This window comes from Ixodes scapularis, unplaced genomic scaffold, assembly GCF_016920785.2.
Source record: "Ixodes scapularis isolate PalLabHiFi unplaced genomic scaffold, ASM1692078v2 PGA_scaffold24__2_contigs__length_7659602, whole genome shotgun sequence".
Taxonomy (NCBI): domain Eukaryota; kingdom Metazoa; phylum Arthropoda; class Arachnida; order Ixodida; family Ixodidae; genus Ixodes; species Ixodes scapularis.
The window spans coordinates 6,837,444-6,853,324 of record NW_024609851.1 but is presented as its reverse complement, the minus strand read 5'-3'; positions in this window follow the sequence as shown (position 1 = coordinate 6,853,324).

Genomic DNA, 15,881 nt, shown 5'->3' with positions numbered 1-15,881 from the left:
AACAAGCAATACGTAGGAGAAACTAAATATCCTATGAAAGATCGATTTTATGGCCATAAGTCTTACATTGTAAATAAGCGACAAGCACCAGTCGCTAAACACTTTAACTATGACGACCACGACATCCATACGCACCTAGAAATTATCTTCGTGGAAAGTGGTTTCAAAAATGCTATTACGGGAAAAAACAAAGAGTCTTTTTCTATATCTAATTTTAAAACCCCAAACCCCGCTTGGTATGAACATTTCAAAAGGAAACATACAAAGGTGGTTGTAGGTTTTTAGTTTTTTGTAAACTACAGGCCAACCGCCTTCTCCATCGCAGAGGAGGGCGGGGAAGAAAAAAAGCCATTTGAGGGGAACGCGAAAAACTTTATAGTCGGTTACAAGTCAAGAAGGTAGGAGAAGCTCCTCCCATAAGTGTGATGCGCCCGTTTCAAAAGTCTCCGCAGTCGAAACAAGAGTTCACTGGAAACGCTCCTTGTTCCGCTTCAATGGATTCCCACTTGTCTCCGACCCCACTTTTTAAGAAAGCGACCTTTGTATTCATCGGAGAGGAAACCGAGCCCCTGAAAGCAGCATTTGTATTCATCGGGGGGGAAGCTAATCCCCGAAAGTCGTATTTGTTTCCGTCGGTGGGGGAGAACTCTAATCTCCCTCTCGTGCCTTCCACAATGCTAAGTCAAAGTCGAAAGATAAAGACAATATGTTCAGAAAGGCAAGACCCTCCTGGCGCGTTGGCCGCGACGTCACGGAAACGGGGGGACGCTCTTGGATGCGGAAGTGGCGGAGGGATATCTGATTCCCTTTGAGGGGCATTTGCCGCTACCTTCTTAACCTGTAACTGACTATAGTTGAGCAAAAGTGAAAGCCATTTAGAACTCCCTGTAATACCGAATTAGAGCGCAGCTCTTGAGATGTAAGGAAGGGTACTGAGGGGGGAATCATTCGAGGGGGACGTGACCTCGGGGAGGGGGGTCACGTGACCTCGTGGGGGCCACGTGACGTCGGGGGGCCACGTGACGTCGGGGAGGGGGGCACGTGACCTCGGGGGGGGAGGGTCACGTGACCCCCCCTCCCCGAGGCCCTCCTGAAGGAACGCGAGGTGCACCCAAGGTCCTCCCTAAGGAACCCGGGGTTCCCGGGGCATTGGGGGGGGGGGGTCACGTGACCTAGAGGAGGGGGTGACGTGACCTCGGGGAGTTGGTCACGTGACCTCGTAGGGGGGGGGGTCATGTAACCCCCCCCCCCTCCCAGAGATCCTCCCGAAGGAGCCCGAAGTCCCCCCAATGGAACCCGAGGTCCTCCCTAGGTCATCCCGAAGGAACCCGAGGTCCTCCTGAGGTCCTCCTGAAGGAATTCGAGGTCCTTCCGAGGTCTTCACGAAGGAACCCGAGGTCCTTCCGAGGTCCCCCCGAGGTCCTCCCGAAGGAATTCGAGGTCCTTCTGGAGGAGCTCGGGTTCCGTCGGGAAACTTTACCCATAATGCACCGCGCGTTTACGCCGGCGGCGACGGCGATGGCAACGGCGACGGCGACGCCGACGCCGCTCAAGCCTGAAATGGGCGTCTAAGTGCTGCGCTCTAAAATGAAAGCCGTTTACAACTCCCAGTAACGCCCAATGGGAGCACAGCTCTGGTGGAGGAGGGGAAGGCACGGGGGGTCACGTGACCTCAGCAGGAGGGGGGTCACATGACCTGGGGGGTCACGTGACCTCGGGGGTCACATGGCCGGGGGGTCACGTGACATCGGGGGTGTCATGTGACCTGGAGGGTCACGCGACCTCAGGGAGAGGGGTCACATGACCTTGGGGGTCATGTTACATGGGGGTCACGTGACCTCGGGGGTCACATGGCCTCGGGGGTCACGTGACTTCGGGGGGTCACGTGTCCTCGAGGGGGGTCACGTGACCTCGGGGGGGTCAGGTGACTAGTCAGGTGAATTTGCATTTATTGTGAAAATCAACTTCTTACGAATGTAATGCAACTTCTTTTTCGAACGCAGTCTCGCGCTGTCGCTTACTCTTATCTTTGTCAATACTGCAATGTTGGGAGTATCTAAATGAAATCCGGCCGGTTCGCGCACTTCACTTGCGTTTTACGAATAATATTTCTCAAGCTACAATTCTTTCGTCAGCAGCCTTACACGACCTATCGTCACACGGTAATCAAAAAATTTAATGAAGACTGAAGATATTTAAATTGCTAGCTACCAGATGGCAGGGTAAAGCAGAGCAGTTGCTGGTAGCTAGGCTAGGTGGCGAAAGGTACCCACAACCTCATATATCACAAGAAAAGGTTTGCTTGCTCGCACCGCTATCACGCTTCCGGCAATATTATTATACAGATATGTACAGTCTTCAGGGTTCTTTATGAATATCCCGTGAACGCCGACCAGCCGGCAGATCAGCGCCTTATTGCGGCGCGAAAGAGCAGGTCAGCGAGAATACTGGCGTATTGTTAAAAAGTCTGAAAGCTGTGAATGTATTGTTCATACCACTACAAAGATTATCATCAGCTGAATATCAGATACAAAAGCGCATGCATATACACATCACAAACGTTAACATCTACGGACACTACCCGATAACTATCTCTGAGCACTGCGCCTTTTATACGCGTCGCTTTGAAGGTTCGATTTTCTCAGTGAGCACCTAAGCAAAAAATTATAATCCTCTACGTTGATTTCTGTTCAATAATGCAATTTTTCGGAAAGAATTTGAACAGGTCCAAGGAAAGAATATCTTAGTAAGAAGTAAACGTTCAAACCGCAATTATTATTGCCATTCATATAACAGTTCGCTCAGCTGCTGTTCCTAGCAGTCATGTTTCCGCTTCCCCGCAAAGCACATGGTAGATTAGCGGGAGGAACGCCTAGTTTTCTATTGTAGTAATTTTTGTTGCTTCAAGAGGTTCGTCTGCTACTAAAATGGGAGTCTAGAATGAACCTCTTTAAAGGGAGTATTAATTCCGCTTTAAGGGGTGCTTAACAGGTTGCGAAACTTTATTTCAGACAACAAAAAAATTGGTCAAAGCCGTCATCGGGGAAGATTGGTTCGGCTTCAACGTGGGCCCTTGACAAAGAGTCGGCGTCACTGTGCTTTCGGCCGGTCTTGTAGATAGTGTAATGGCGAATTGCGGCAGGCGTAATCTCGACAAAGCAAGGTCTCCTCGTGAGTGTTTTTAGATTGGCGAGCCACCAGAGTGAGTGGTGATCAGTGACCATGCTTAAATGACTTTCGTAGAAGCACCTGTGGGGCTTCGTTAGCGCCCGAACTACAGCAAGGCAAACCTTTTCTGTCGTTGATTTGTTTCCCTCCGCCTTAGACAAAATCCAACTTGCGTAAGGAATCACTTGCTCTGCGCCCTCCTGCCTTTGGAGCAGTACAGAGCCAAGACCGGTATTTCTTGCGTCGGTGTAGATTTCCGTATCTGCCGTGTTTTAGAAATGGTCGACGATCGCTGGTGTACTGAGTCGCCGCATAAATTTCTTGAAACCCCGCTCTTATTTTTCTCTCCATTGGAACTGCACAGCTTCCTTCGTGAAATGCGGGAGTGAGGCAGAAATCTTGGCGAAGTCTCAAACGAAGCGCCTATATTATGAGCAGGGACCCAAAACCTTCGTACTGCTTTCTTGTCCGACGGCAGTGGAAAGGCGGCAAAGGCGCGCGTCCTCTCAGGGTCAGGCCGAACACCCTCGTTGATCATTAGGTAGGCTAAGAACTTTCGTTCTTCAAAAACAAAACCGCATTTTGTCGGCTTGAAGGTGAACCCGGCTCTCTTAATTGCCCGGAGCAAAGCTCGAAGGCGACTGAAATGGGAAGCGAAATTTAGTGAAAGTAGTAAGAAATCGTCGATGTTGACGAGGCAACTCTTCCATTCCAGACTTGCCAGCGCGGTGTCCATGGCACACTAGAAGGTGGCTGGTGCTGAACAAAGCATGAAAGTCATCAATTTCAACTCTAACATTCCGTCGGGAATTACGAAGGAAATTTTTTTACGGCCGCGTCCGTCAACTTCGATATGCAAGGGTCCACTCTTCAGGTCTATCTACGAGAACTATGGGGTGTGGCGCAGCCGGTTCAATGTGTCGTCGGGCCGGGGAGTGTATAGGCGTCTTTTTTACGTCTCTGTGTTCAGTCGACTATAGTCCACGCAGAACCTTAGAGTTCCGTCCTTCTTCTTGAGAAGCACAACTGGAGAGGCCCAAGGATTCATCGAAGGCTCAAGGATGTCGTTGTTGAGCTTTTCCTCAACTTGCACTTGAATGACCTCTCTCTCTGTTAAAATAGACCCTGTACGTTAGTTGCGGGACAGGCAGGACATCCGTAGTTAACAATGCGGTACTTCGCTACCGTAGTATGTTGCACCCTTGCGGGCGTGACGAAACACTCGCTGAACTCGCCGAGAAGCTAGGGCAGCTGTTGTCGTTAAGCAGGAGGAAGCTTTGGGTCAATGTCAAGCTCTGGGGACAGCGTTGTGTCTTGCTGAGATGAAGTCGGATCTTCCAAGAGTACGATGATCGCGGCTGAGTTCAAGAGTTCTTCAATGTAGCAAGCCCGTCTTGCAGAATGTAGCAAGCCGTGGCAAGCCCGTCTTGCAGAATCAACTGAACACTTCCACCGAGCAGAACTTTGCCGTAAGTGCGTCATCATATCCGACGGGTTAAACCACAATCGATTGTGACGGCAGGTTCACGCGGTTGGCGATGACTTGGACCACGAATGACCAATCGGTTCGCCCCCAGATCCGATGTAGGTGCCATATTCACACAAAACATTCATTTCGGGAATAATGTCTCTTGCACAGTCTGGGATAATGGCAAGATTCACAGGGCATGTCTCACCTTGAATTTCGAGTCGTACAGTGCACGTTCCAATCGGCGTTATCACGTCGCGTCTGGTTGTTCGTACTTGCGGGCTACACCATGGAGTCGTCAGTTCCGGAAGGTGGCAAAAGAGCTTCGCAATCAAACCTATGTAGTCTGCTCCGGTTTCCAGAAGTGCCGATGCGTCGTGGCCGTCGATAACTATATTTAGGTTGCTGGCAATTTTTGCAGGAGGCGTCGTTGTGATACGTTGCGTAAGAACAGTGGCAGCGGTCTTACGATCATGGAGGCTCTTTTATTTGTTCGACTTCGGCAACGACACCCCCAGGCCTTTCCGCAATTAGTTTGCCCGACTGGATAGGAAGGACTGGCTGTCCCGCTTTGAGCGGCGGAGGAGCGAAAGTTCAGCTCGAGGTGAAGGCTAACGAGAACCTCGTTGTAGAGTCGGCACCTGGGACACTAGTGTTCCGCGGTACTCCTCGATGTACATTTGTCGCTCCCCGAGGCGGGGTTGCACGTCGCCTGTCGCAAAACCTCCCAGGCCCATTCGTCGGTATCGGCACCTTCGGTAAGCGTGGTCGGCCTTGCCACAGTGACAACAAAGGGGTCGTCTAACGGCCGTGCGTCTGACTTTCGTCTTACTATTTGCCAGCTGTTCGGTGCGGCCGACATGGGGCTACCCTTTCCGACGGCGGAACAACTGCGGCGCCTTTTACTTACGTGGAGGCGGCGTCGAATACTGCCGGGCAGCTGGCGCATGGTCTCCGAGGTACTGCGGCGTAGTTGAGGGTAGGCTCTTCGGGTGCTGCCATGCTGGCAGGAGGCGGTGACGCTCTCTTTGGGGCTCTGGGTTGTGTTTCAAATTAAGTCTTCGGTTCTTTCTCGGCGGTAATGGTAGACAAACGTTCCCTTCATTTTGTTCTTGGAAACGTCTCACGATGTCAAAGAAGACTCGTGATTTTTGTTGCAGTGTCTGGCAGTCACCTCCAGCGAAAAATAGATGTTTTGCAGGCTTTAATCGTTGGTACAGCCATCGTGACTCGCAACGTGTTCATAAAGGCTGACTTTGTCTTTGACGTCTTCGTATTGTTCCCCGTGAAACAGAGCAGACGTCCGGGGTGCGACAGTGAGCTAAATGATGGCGGAAGCGGGCCGGGTCTGCGAATGGATGTCCAGTGACGTATTGTTTGGTTTGGGCTTGTCCAGCAGCAAACCGAATTCAAGCGCCTTTCCATGGGTGCGACGGCTGGCCTGAGCTTTAGGTTCCTCGAGGAGCGGTCTTCTCGCCGTGCTTGAAATCGGACTTCGTTGGCGGGTCCGCGACAGCGAATGAATAACCTTGGTCATAAGCTGCTACCACGCACCTCTATGGGAAGATCACAATACAAAAAAATCACTTTAATTATGGAATCACCCTCGTATAAAACACTTGATTTTTTAAGCATTCGTCTCAAAGCAGCTCCCTGCCTTGTTTATCAGACACTCATTGAATATTTCCACAATGTTTCTTTTAAACAGTATTATATGAACCTTTAAAGCCAGTAACAATCCTCAAACCGCTTATCTTGACTTCTCCTAAAACTCCGATATTGGCAGAATCGCAAAATCCTCGGTGTTGTCTCTATAAATCAACAAAGTTGTACCAACTTCCGACTCATTCTTAAGCTCCCCCACTTCCGTGAAATCTTATCTTTCAGCTATATTCCCACACCCAGAAACCTCGATACTGCCTGAATTACTGATATAAGAGCCCTTGTTTCGTGTCTCAGGAAGTTTTACAGCTGTGAAATGAATCCCCGAGAAAATATCTAATCCTGACGGCTCAACATAAAAACAAAACCATTTTCTAACAAACAAACAGACACCACCGAAACTACAAAATTCATTGAGTTTTTCACGTTAGACTACTTGGAACCCACTTTCTTTGCTCGCTTTATATTTGGCTAGTAATTTCCCACGTCAAATCTGACCCCAACGAGCAAATATTTTGGAAACTCCCTTTACAAAATGAGTACTCGTTGAAATATGTAACGAGTCTCCCGCAGTAGACACCAAACGACTAATATATATTTGCAGACGTCATCTTACTTTAAATGTAACACTGTTTCGGTAGAAATTGAGCACTTTCGCTTTGCGTTTGCTGTGGCAGCTCCGTGGTGACATAAACTTGAACTTTTAGTCATTGATGAACCTTCTTCTTAGGCAGAATCCCCAGCCGGGGGCAGTAGGAGTTTGGTGAGTGGTGTCACCATGGCCCCGTGCCACGAGGATTTGCCCTCCCACGCCTACCTGTGCGTGGATTACTTTTTGTTGAGCAAATATCGGGGATGGTTCGACACTCCTGCCCCCCCCCCCCCTCCCCCAGGTGAAGCGGTGCACCACTTGGGCCCTTGTTTCTACTAGACGGGAGGCCAAGCCACGAGGATTCGGTAAATCACCTCCACCTTTGTATTTTCTCTCCTCTTCTTTCCAGTTTCACCACTTTGGCGGCAAGGGCTAACCTGTAGTGGCGATGAACCCCTGTCTTGATCCACACCTTCGTATAGTTTCTCGGCAGCTCTCTTTGTTTGACGTCTCCGCCAAAGTATTTTTTTATGGCCCGATACCTAACTTCCTGTTGGACTCGGTGCTGGGTGTTGCGCTGCAAATTCTGCAACTTTTTTGCCCTCTTTTGGCGACCCACCCCTCAAACATCATTCAAAAAAGCGAAAGCCGTTTACAACTCCCTGTAATGCCGAATTGGAGCGCAGCTCTTGAGGAGGAGGAGGGAAGGGTACTCAGGGGAGGGTATACCTTTCTCCTCCTCCTCCTTCTCCTCCTCCCCTCATTCTTCGATCTCCTCCGGGGGTAGGTTCACGTGACCTCGGGGTGGAGGGGGTCACGTGACCTCGGGGGTCCCGTGACCTCGGGGGTCCCGTGACCTCGGAGGGTCACGTGACTCCGGGGGGTCACGTGACCTGGGGGTCACGTGATCTCGGAAGTCACGTGACCCTCCCCCCCACCCGAGGTGACATGACCCCGAGGGGGGGGGGGGTCGCGCGGTGCATTATGGGGCATTTCCCATAATGCACCACGCGGTTACACCGACGGCGACGCCGACGCCGACGCCGCTTAAGCCGGAAACGGGCACCTAAGAGCTGCGCTCTAAAAAGCTTTTAAAAGGCACTGTCCTAAACAACTTACCATCGCAAAAATCCTGACAGAAACAACCTTTACAACTATTTTCAACTTGACTTAAAAAATAATCGCAGCCCATGGCTATAATGTAAATATTATTCAAACAAACGTAACTGAAACCCTTATTTTGGTATTACTATAGGGCTAAGGGCAAGCACTCAGAAGATCTCTCAGCTGAGGTCAACACCAAAAGTCAAAGTCAAGCCTTTCCCAAAAGGGCACACATTTATGACATCGAAGTGACTGTGAGCCCATTCCGCACTAAACACCATGCGAGGTGTGCACTCGGAGGACACATTATTGAGAGTAGTGTGGAGGAGATTCTAGAGGGCGTCCGGACATTGGGCGTGGTCGCCGTAAAGTACCTAATGTTTCAAAATGATCAAATGGAAATCCCTGCCAAGTCTTTGATTGTTACCTTGGAGCGACACAGTCTCCCAACAACCGTCAAAGAGGGATACTGAAACTGCCGTGTTCGGCTCTAGGTGCACACCCTCAGTGGTGTTTCCAGTGCCAGCGGTTTGGACAAGGTTCGAGGAGCTGTCGTGACAAAGAAACTTGTGCCAAGTAAGGAATTTAGAGAAACGTTGTATATGCTTGTGAAGGAGCTGAAAATGCTCTAGCTGTAGTGGTCCACAACCGTCTTACTCTCGCGGATGCTCCTATAGATACACGATAAGATCTTTTTTTTTTTCTAAAAAATAGATAACATCTCTTACACCGAGGCAGAGAAGTGTTTTCCTTTCTTACGAAATGTGGTTTCCTCAAGGTGGAGCGCAGAGGGCTGAGACCAAAGTTCGAGTCTGGGACCAGCCTGGTCTTACCTGTAGGGCTAGGGGTCCACGCCCAGCCTCCAACTCTCATGAAGCCACAGGTGCCAGGAGGTCTCCCTTACCGTGGAAGTTGCTCTTTTGCACCTCCTGCCGCCCAGGATAAGTCTCCACTTAGTTTAGCTAGCTTGGAACTCTAGTCTCCTAGAAGAAGTTGGGAGCTAATGTTTCGCTCTAGAATTAAGGAGGTGACTTTCACACCCGTGGTGCAGAACGACCTCATGCTGCTCATAATCTTTCTTCTCGGGCGGAAAATACTGAAATTGCTGAGCCGCCACACGTTCCACCTACTCCTCCAGACTTGCTGAAATAAAGAAACAAAGTCCCACAGAAACCCCCGCCTAAGGTGACTCCTACCAAGCCACCCCATGGCTCGTAGATGAACTGTCCTTCTTACAGTGATCAAAGTATTTGAATAATGAACTGAACTTGGCTCAATTAGTTGAACGGCAGGCATACTAAAAACCTAGACGATGGTAATTTTTTTCTTGATGAACTACAGCTTATTGTTGTTCTTTCCCCTGGAAAGACATCTTAACGGTACTCACAAAATATATATTACGCCGTCATCGTGATTTTAGAAAATATCGCTTCTCAGCCCAGTCTTTTGTGGTATTGTTGTGGAATTCCGGAGTGGCATATTATGCGCGGATGTACCTCTTTGTACATTGCATAAAGCAGTAGCAACCCTTGTTGAAGTAGATCGTGCCGTTATCTTTGTGTATGTTCCTTGTTCCACATGTCCCAGTTCATATTCATGAACTCATTTATTGATGAGATGCCAGAACCGTTCTTAGCTTTTTGCGATTTAATGCTCACACTTCTATGCGGAAAGTGACCGACATGACTCCCGTGACAGTCATAGAACGTCATACACAGAATTCAGGTTTGTGTCCTTTAAGTAACAAATTACCACCATATTACAGTGCATATTATAGCTCTGACAGTTATCGAGATGACCATTTCGCCACCCCAAGCAGCATGAAATTTGGTAAAGCTTTGGCCGATGGCTGGCCATGGTCTTTCGACCAATGGCCAAGGAAGGCCATTTACCCGCCAATGCTTCGCCGATGGCTGATGGCCAGTGGCCATTGGCCAATGGCCTGAAAAAGGCAAATCATCAGCCAATGGCTGGCCACAGTATGGTCACTGGCTAAATGACCATTTCCAGTTATTGGCCAATGATTGGCCAAATCTGTGCTGCTGGGGACCCTCTATGTTTTTCTTGGTAAGTAAAAAAGAAAATACTTTGGGAGTGAGTTTCTTTGGTCGTTTTAGGAAGAAACGTAGCACTCCCTGCTGCTTTAGAGCGCGTTCCTTGGAGAAAGCTAGACAAGGCAGACTGGTGACTTCTTTGATTGAGCGCGACACTTGATGCCTCGCTGCTTAAAAAATTTTGACCAGACGGTGCTATGTAATGTGTGGACGCTATAGGGGGCGCCACTCTGCGTAGAGAGCGCGTAGGGCGTTACCCCCGGTGAAAGAACGCATAAAAGCAGCAGCGGCGACGCCGACCGGGGAGAGAGAGAAGCGGGCCCTGGAGTTTAAGGTACACCCTGCGGCGGTGTCGACCGACGACCTTGTTATTACTAACTTCATGTTTGCAATTTACTAATAAATGTAGTTCCACGTTTTCGAAATCCTGGCTCCGTGTTGTCCTTCCGGGTAGGGCACGCAGCAAGGCAACGTTCCCACATGGCGCCCAACGGGTTTTTCTGCCCTCCTGTAGGAATGACGCAGGTCTGGGGTTTCATCACTCGGTAAGATTTTCAACCACGGCGTTTCTCTTCGAAGTAGTGCACCATGTCGGCGTTGCGTGTATTTACGACAGCACGATTGCTCGTTGAATATGAGCCTCAAAGCTTTGCTTAGTCACGCGGGTGGCGCTTTGGGGGCGTGTTTATCTTTCGTTGGTCGAGTTGCCGTCTTTTGCCGTACAAGTTTTCTTGTCTGCTTGGCCTTTCCGGTTTTTCCCGCCATGCCTCCCACACTACGGTCTGAGACGAAGGATGGCGAAAAGCCCGGAGCAAGCGGGAATCCCGAAGCAGGCTCGGCGGATGCCCAAGCCGAACTGCTACTGAAGGTGGCAGCCTTGTGTGATGCGGTCACACAGCGTCTCGCCGTCCAGCATTCACGTGATCCGGAGCTGCGTCCCCAGCTGACGGTGCCGGTGTACACCGGCTACAGCGACACCAAGTCAGTCGCTGACTTCTTGGGTGAGTTTGACGCCTACAAAGCCGCCTCAGGCGCCTCAGAATCCCTGATGATTAAAAAAATACTTCCGCTTGCGCTACAGTCAATTGCTGCTTGGTGGTTAAGGCTGCAAACTACATTCAGGAGCATAGCGGAGTTTCAGCGGAAATTCCAAGATGAGTTCCTGCCCCCTGGTTACGAGTATCAAATTCTGAGAGAACTTGAGTCCCGAACGCAATATTTGAAGGAAAAACTGGTTCAATATGTTCACGCAATACAGGAACTCACAAGAAGGGCGAAACCTGATGCCCTCGAGTCGGAGAGTATAGCTCGGGTCGTAAGGCAATGTCACCCAAAATATCACGCTTACTTACACGACCGCATCCTTGGGACCCTTGAGCTGCTGGCCCGGCATGCCCACGGCACAAAGGAGACCTTCCTCGCTAAGCAGAATTATCTGCCCCCGCCACTGCCAGAAAACTCTCTTGAACCGGGATGTGCTTGGACAGGGGTTGAGGCATTCCAGACACAGAAACCTCCACGGGACGGGCAGAAAACGGCCAATGAAAGCAGCTTGAGGCACTCCAGTATTGGTTCAATGCGGAGACACTGGAGGATGTCTGAAGAGCGCAATGGTGCAGGTGGCTCAGGCAGGTATTCAGACCGCTACGGCAATTGTGAACGGCGCGGTCACTTCTAAAGAGAGTGCCCAAATGCACTTTCAATGCGGAATCAAACAAATGTCGGAAGGGCTGGAAGTGACGAGAGGGATTATCAATTCCCGGCCAACCCTCGAGAAGTAAGAGGCCGTGAAAATCCGGGCAGTAACGGAGAAACTCAGTCGGGAAACTATTATGGCCGGCGTCGCTGAATCCCATATTACAGCCGACGACGGCAAATACGGCATCTAGAAACACACGAGGTGTGACGCTTGTTCCATCCGTATGTCGATTGCAGCCTATCGCAAAAATAATCGAACCGCGCATGACGATTACCTTGCTTGGATTTTCTTTTGCCGCGCTTTTCAATGCGGGGGCCGCTATCTCGTTTATTGGTGACGACGCACACGAGCTAGGCAAATCGAAAAAAATAATGCTCCGTCCATCTGACACTCTTTGCAAGCTAGCTTCTGCTTCTGCAAAACCAGCGGGTGGAACCGTCAGGCTTAACATTTTGTTCCACGAAACGACACGACGTCAGCGCTTTCTTTATCTACCGGGGCTCGCCGTACCCGCAATCTTGGGCCGAGGTGTTATTGCAGGCGAGAACATGACGCTTAATTTCCCTGGTGGAGGCTACCGGCTGGGAAGCGAGAAGGGGCTCACTCCGTTTACTAGGCGAGGGGACTGCATTACCGGCCCAACCCTCCCGACCCACTTCACAGCGGCCCCAGTTGTCCTGCCTGCAGGCATTCCCGCTGCACTACAGAAGTTCGCGGCCAACAACCCTCAAAAGATTCAGCTGAACGACGTCTTGCGGTCGTTTTCTCCGATGTTCACGGAGCGACCAGGAAAAACAGACATCCTGCTGCATCGGATTGAAACCGGTGACGCTTCGCCCTGGAGGTGCAATCCGCGCCCCGTCAGTGTGCGCAAAAGGGAACTCCTGGACACTGCCCTCCTCGAGATGATTGACACCGGTGCAGCGCGTGAGTCAAAGAGCCCTTGGGTGTTTCCTGTGGTCCTTGCTTCAAAAAAGTATGGAACCGCCAGGCTTTGTGTAGACTACAGACGCCTTAACGACGTGTCTGCACGGGACAGTTACCCTTTCCCTATTATTTCGTTTGTAATGTACGCGCTCAGTAAAGCGAGTGTGTTTACAACGCTCGATTGCAGCCGCGGGTTTCTTCAGATCGAGATTCACCCGTCGGCCGTTTAGAAAATGGCGTTCATCTGCCACAGAGGATTATTTGAGTTCACCCGCTTGCCGTTTGGTTTGTCAAACTCGTCTGCGAGTTTTCAACGTCTGATGGACGTTGACTTGGCGACGCAAAGTGCAGCTTTGGAATGGCATACATGGATGACGTAGGTGTCTTCTCGTGCACGTTTGAAGAACACGTCGAGCACCTGAGCATAATACTCGAGCGAATGCGTAGTGCGGGTCTCGCAATTCCCCCGGGAAAGGTGCAGTTGGCCGCGTCAAAGATCAATCTTGGTTTCGTGGTTGACAATGGCACACTCCGTTCTAACGAGGAGAAGGTTCGCGCGCTAACGGAGTATCCGTGCCCACACGACGTAAAAAGCCTGCAGAGGTAACTTGGTATGATTGCATTTTACAGAAATTTTATTCCCTACTGATCCGGAGAGATCCCAGCAACTGAATCACCTCCTTCGAGAGGCGTCAAGTGGCACTGGAACGTTGAACAACATAATGCATTCATTGCCCTTTCGAGGGCAGTGACTGAAAATGCTTTTCTGCGCCTCCCTGATTTTAACCAACCTTTCGTTTTGTAAACAGATGCAAGCGATATTGGCGTGGGTGCTGTTCTACTCCAGGAGCATGACTGTGTGCTTCGGCCAGTTGCCTTGGCTAGTCAGACACTTACTCAGGCCCAGCGGAACTACAGTGTGGCGGAAAGGGAACGTTTAGCGATAGTCTATGCGTTAAAGCGGTTTGACATGTACCTAGATGGCGCAACATTCCAAATTCAGTGTGATCATTTAGCACATTCATGGCTGATAAGGCTTCAGAACCCTGCCGGTCGGCTTGCTCGTTGGCCGCTTACACTACAGCGATACGACTTCACTATCGTGTACGGGCCTAGTGCAACAAACAAATTTGCCGCATCTCTTTCCCGCGCCCCCCTCCTTGAGGAGGGAGGCGTGGACTGTGTCAGCGGGTGACCGCCTGGCTGGCAATAACGAGCACGGTTAATGGAGCGAGTGACGAGCAATTCGACTCCGACTTGCTGAGCAGCGATGAGCTCCTGTTGCGCTACATCCTTCAAGCCGATGACGACCCGAGCAGTTCGGCGCTCCGGACTGCGATACCTAGAAGGTTACGTAAGTCTTTCATCACATACATGCACAACTCCGCACTAACCAGACACAGTAGTGGGAGCAAAACCTATGATAGGTTGTTCCAAATTGTGACGTGGCCCGGTATGCGGCAAGATGTTCTGAGGTACGCACGCGGTTGCTCAGTATGTCAGAAAGCGAAACCACGTGCTGCTCAGCCCCCAGGTCTAATGCAACCGATTGTAAGCCAGAACCCTTGGCAGATTCGTTGTAGCGACGTCATGGGCCCATTCCCGCGCAGTCCTCGTGGGAATCAGTACTCTTTCTTGGTAAGAAATATTTTCACAAAATGGGTTGAGCATTTTCCTCTGCGCAAACTGGACTCGCAGAAAATCTGGGACTACCTGCTGCAAACATTCGCGCGCTTCGGATTCCCGAGGAGCTTGATTTCCGACTACGCTTCCTATTTCACTAACAAGGTGTACGTGGATGCGTGTGCGGAGCTGGGAATTGAGCATAAACGTACATCACTGTATCGCCCGCAAGCAAACCACTGAAAGGGTGAACCGGAACCTTAAGATGATGCTCGTCGCGCATACCGATCGCCACAAGGACTGGGACGCGAAGCTCCCAGAAGTGGCCTTCGCCGCTCACACCAAGGTGAACCGGTCGACCGGTCTCAGCCCTGACCAGCTAATTTTGGCAAAGAACTTTCCTTCCCGCTTTCAAACGCTCTTCGCTCAACAGAACCCATGTCGCAATGCCGCAGGTACTCGAAGTTTGCAGACGACCTCCGCAAGCGCTTCTCGGACAACCTCAGAGAAGCTCCGGAAAGCCTCGACGTCGCCAGGCTGCAGCAGTCCGTGCAGTACAACCAGGGACACCGAAACCTGCAGTTTGAGGTGGGAGACTTGGTGCTGACGCGCACTCATCTCCTGTCTGATGCAACAAGGGGATTCACGGCCTCACTGGCAAACAGGTAGGAGGGTCCATTCCGTGTTGGCAAAAAGCTGTTCCGGCTTACATACACGCTTATTCGTTGCTCCAGTGGTCAGTCCAGAGGACCGATTCATGTCATCGACCTACAACTATTCCACAGCCAAGAAACCATCTCGCACGATCCAACAGATGGCAGCAGCAGTCGGGTCCCTGATTCCCCCTCCCCGCCACCCCGCCAGTACAACCTGCGACATCGGTGACAGCTAAAAGGGAGATCACGAAGCGACTAACGAAAACATTTGTTCTTCACCCTTAAAATGTTGAACGTTCTCTCCTGTTCATACCCCATCAATCTGTTCTCCTTTTGAGAGGGGGGGGGGAAGAGTATATCTCACCCGAGAGCACTTATCGACTTTTATTTTCGGTGGCCACGCGCGGCACGCCTAGTGTTGCGCTCATCGGGCCGTTTGTTATTTTTATGAAAATGGAGAGAGTGTGGTGATCTCATCACCGCGGCCGTCGCAGTCATATCAGCCACCACAGCCACCAGAGCCAGGGGACCCATTTCAGGTGGCGACCACGGTCACCACGGCCACATAGACAGGGGCCGGGGCCTTCGCCACAAGATCAGGGCAACGCGGACTTTCACATCCTCTGCCTGAGAAGAGCAACCACGCCCAAAACGCGACGAGGCGCACGTCATCGTCCCCGAGCCTTTCAAGGGACTGACTCTCGAGGACCGCCATCCCAACGAGCCAGCGGCGCAATACACCGCAGAGGAACAGAGGCTCCTCTGTCGGCTGTGCGGAGTCCCGGAGCTCGCTCGAGAAACACACCGAGCGGGGCTCTAAACGTGACCCGGGAAGGCGCCGACCGCGCCGTGAGGCTCCAGAACCATGACGAGCTGCAGAGGGCCATCGACACCGTACGCAGGCAACGTCCTCAACTTCTGAGGTCAA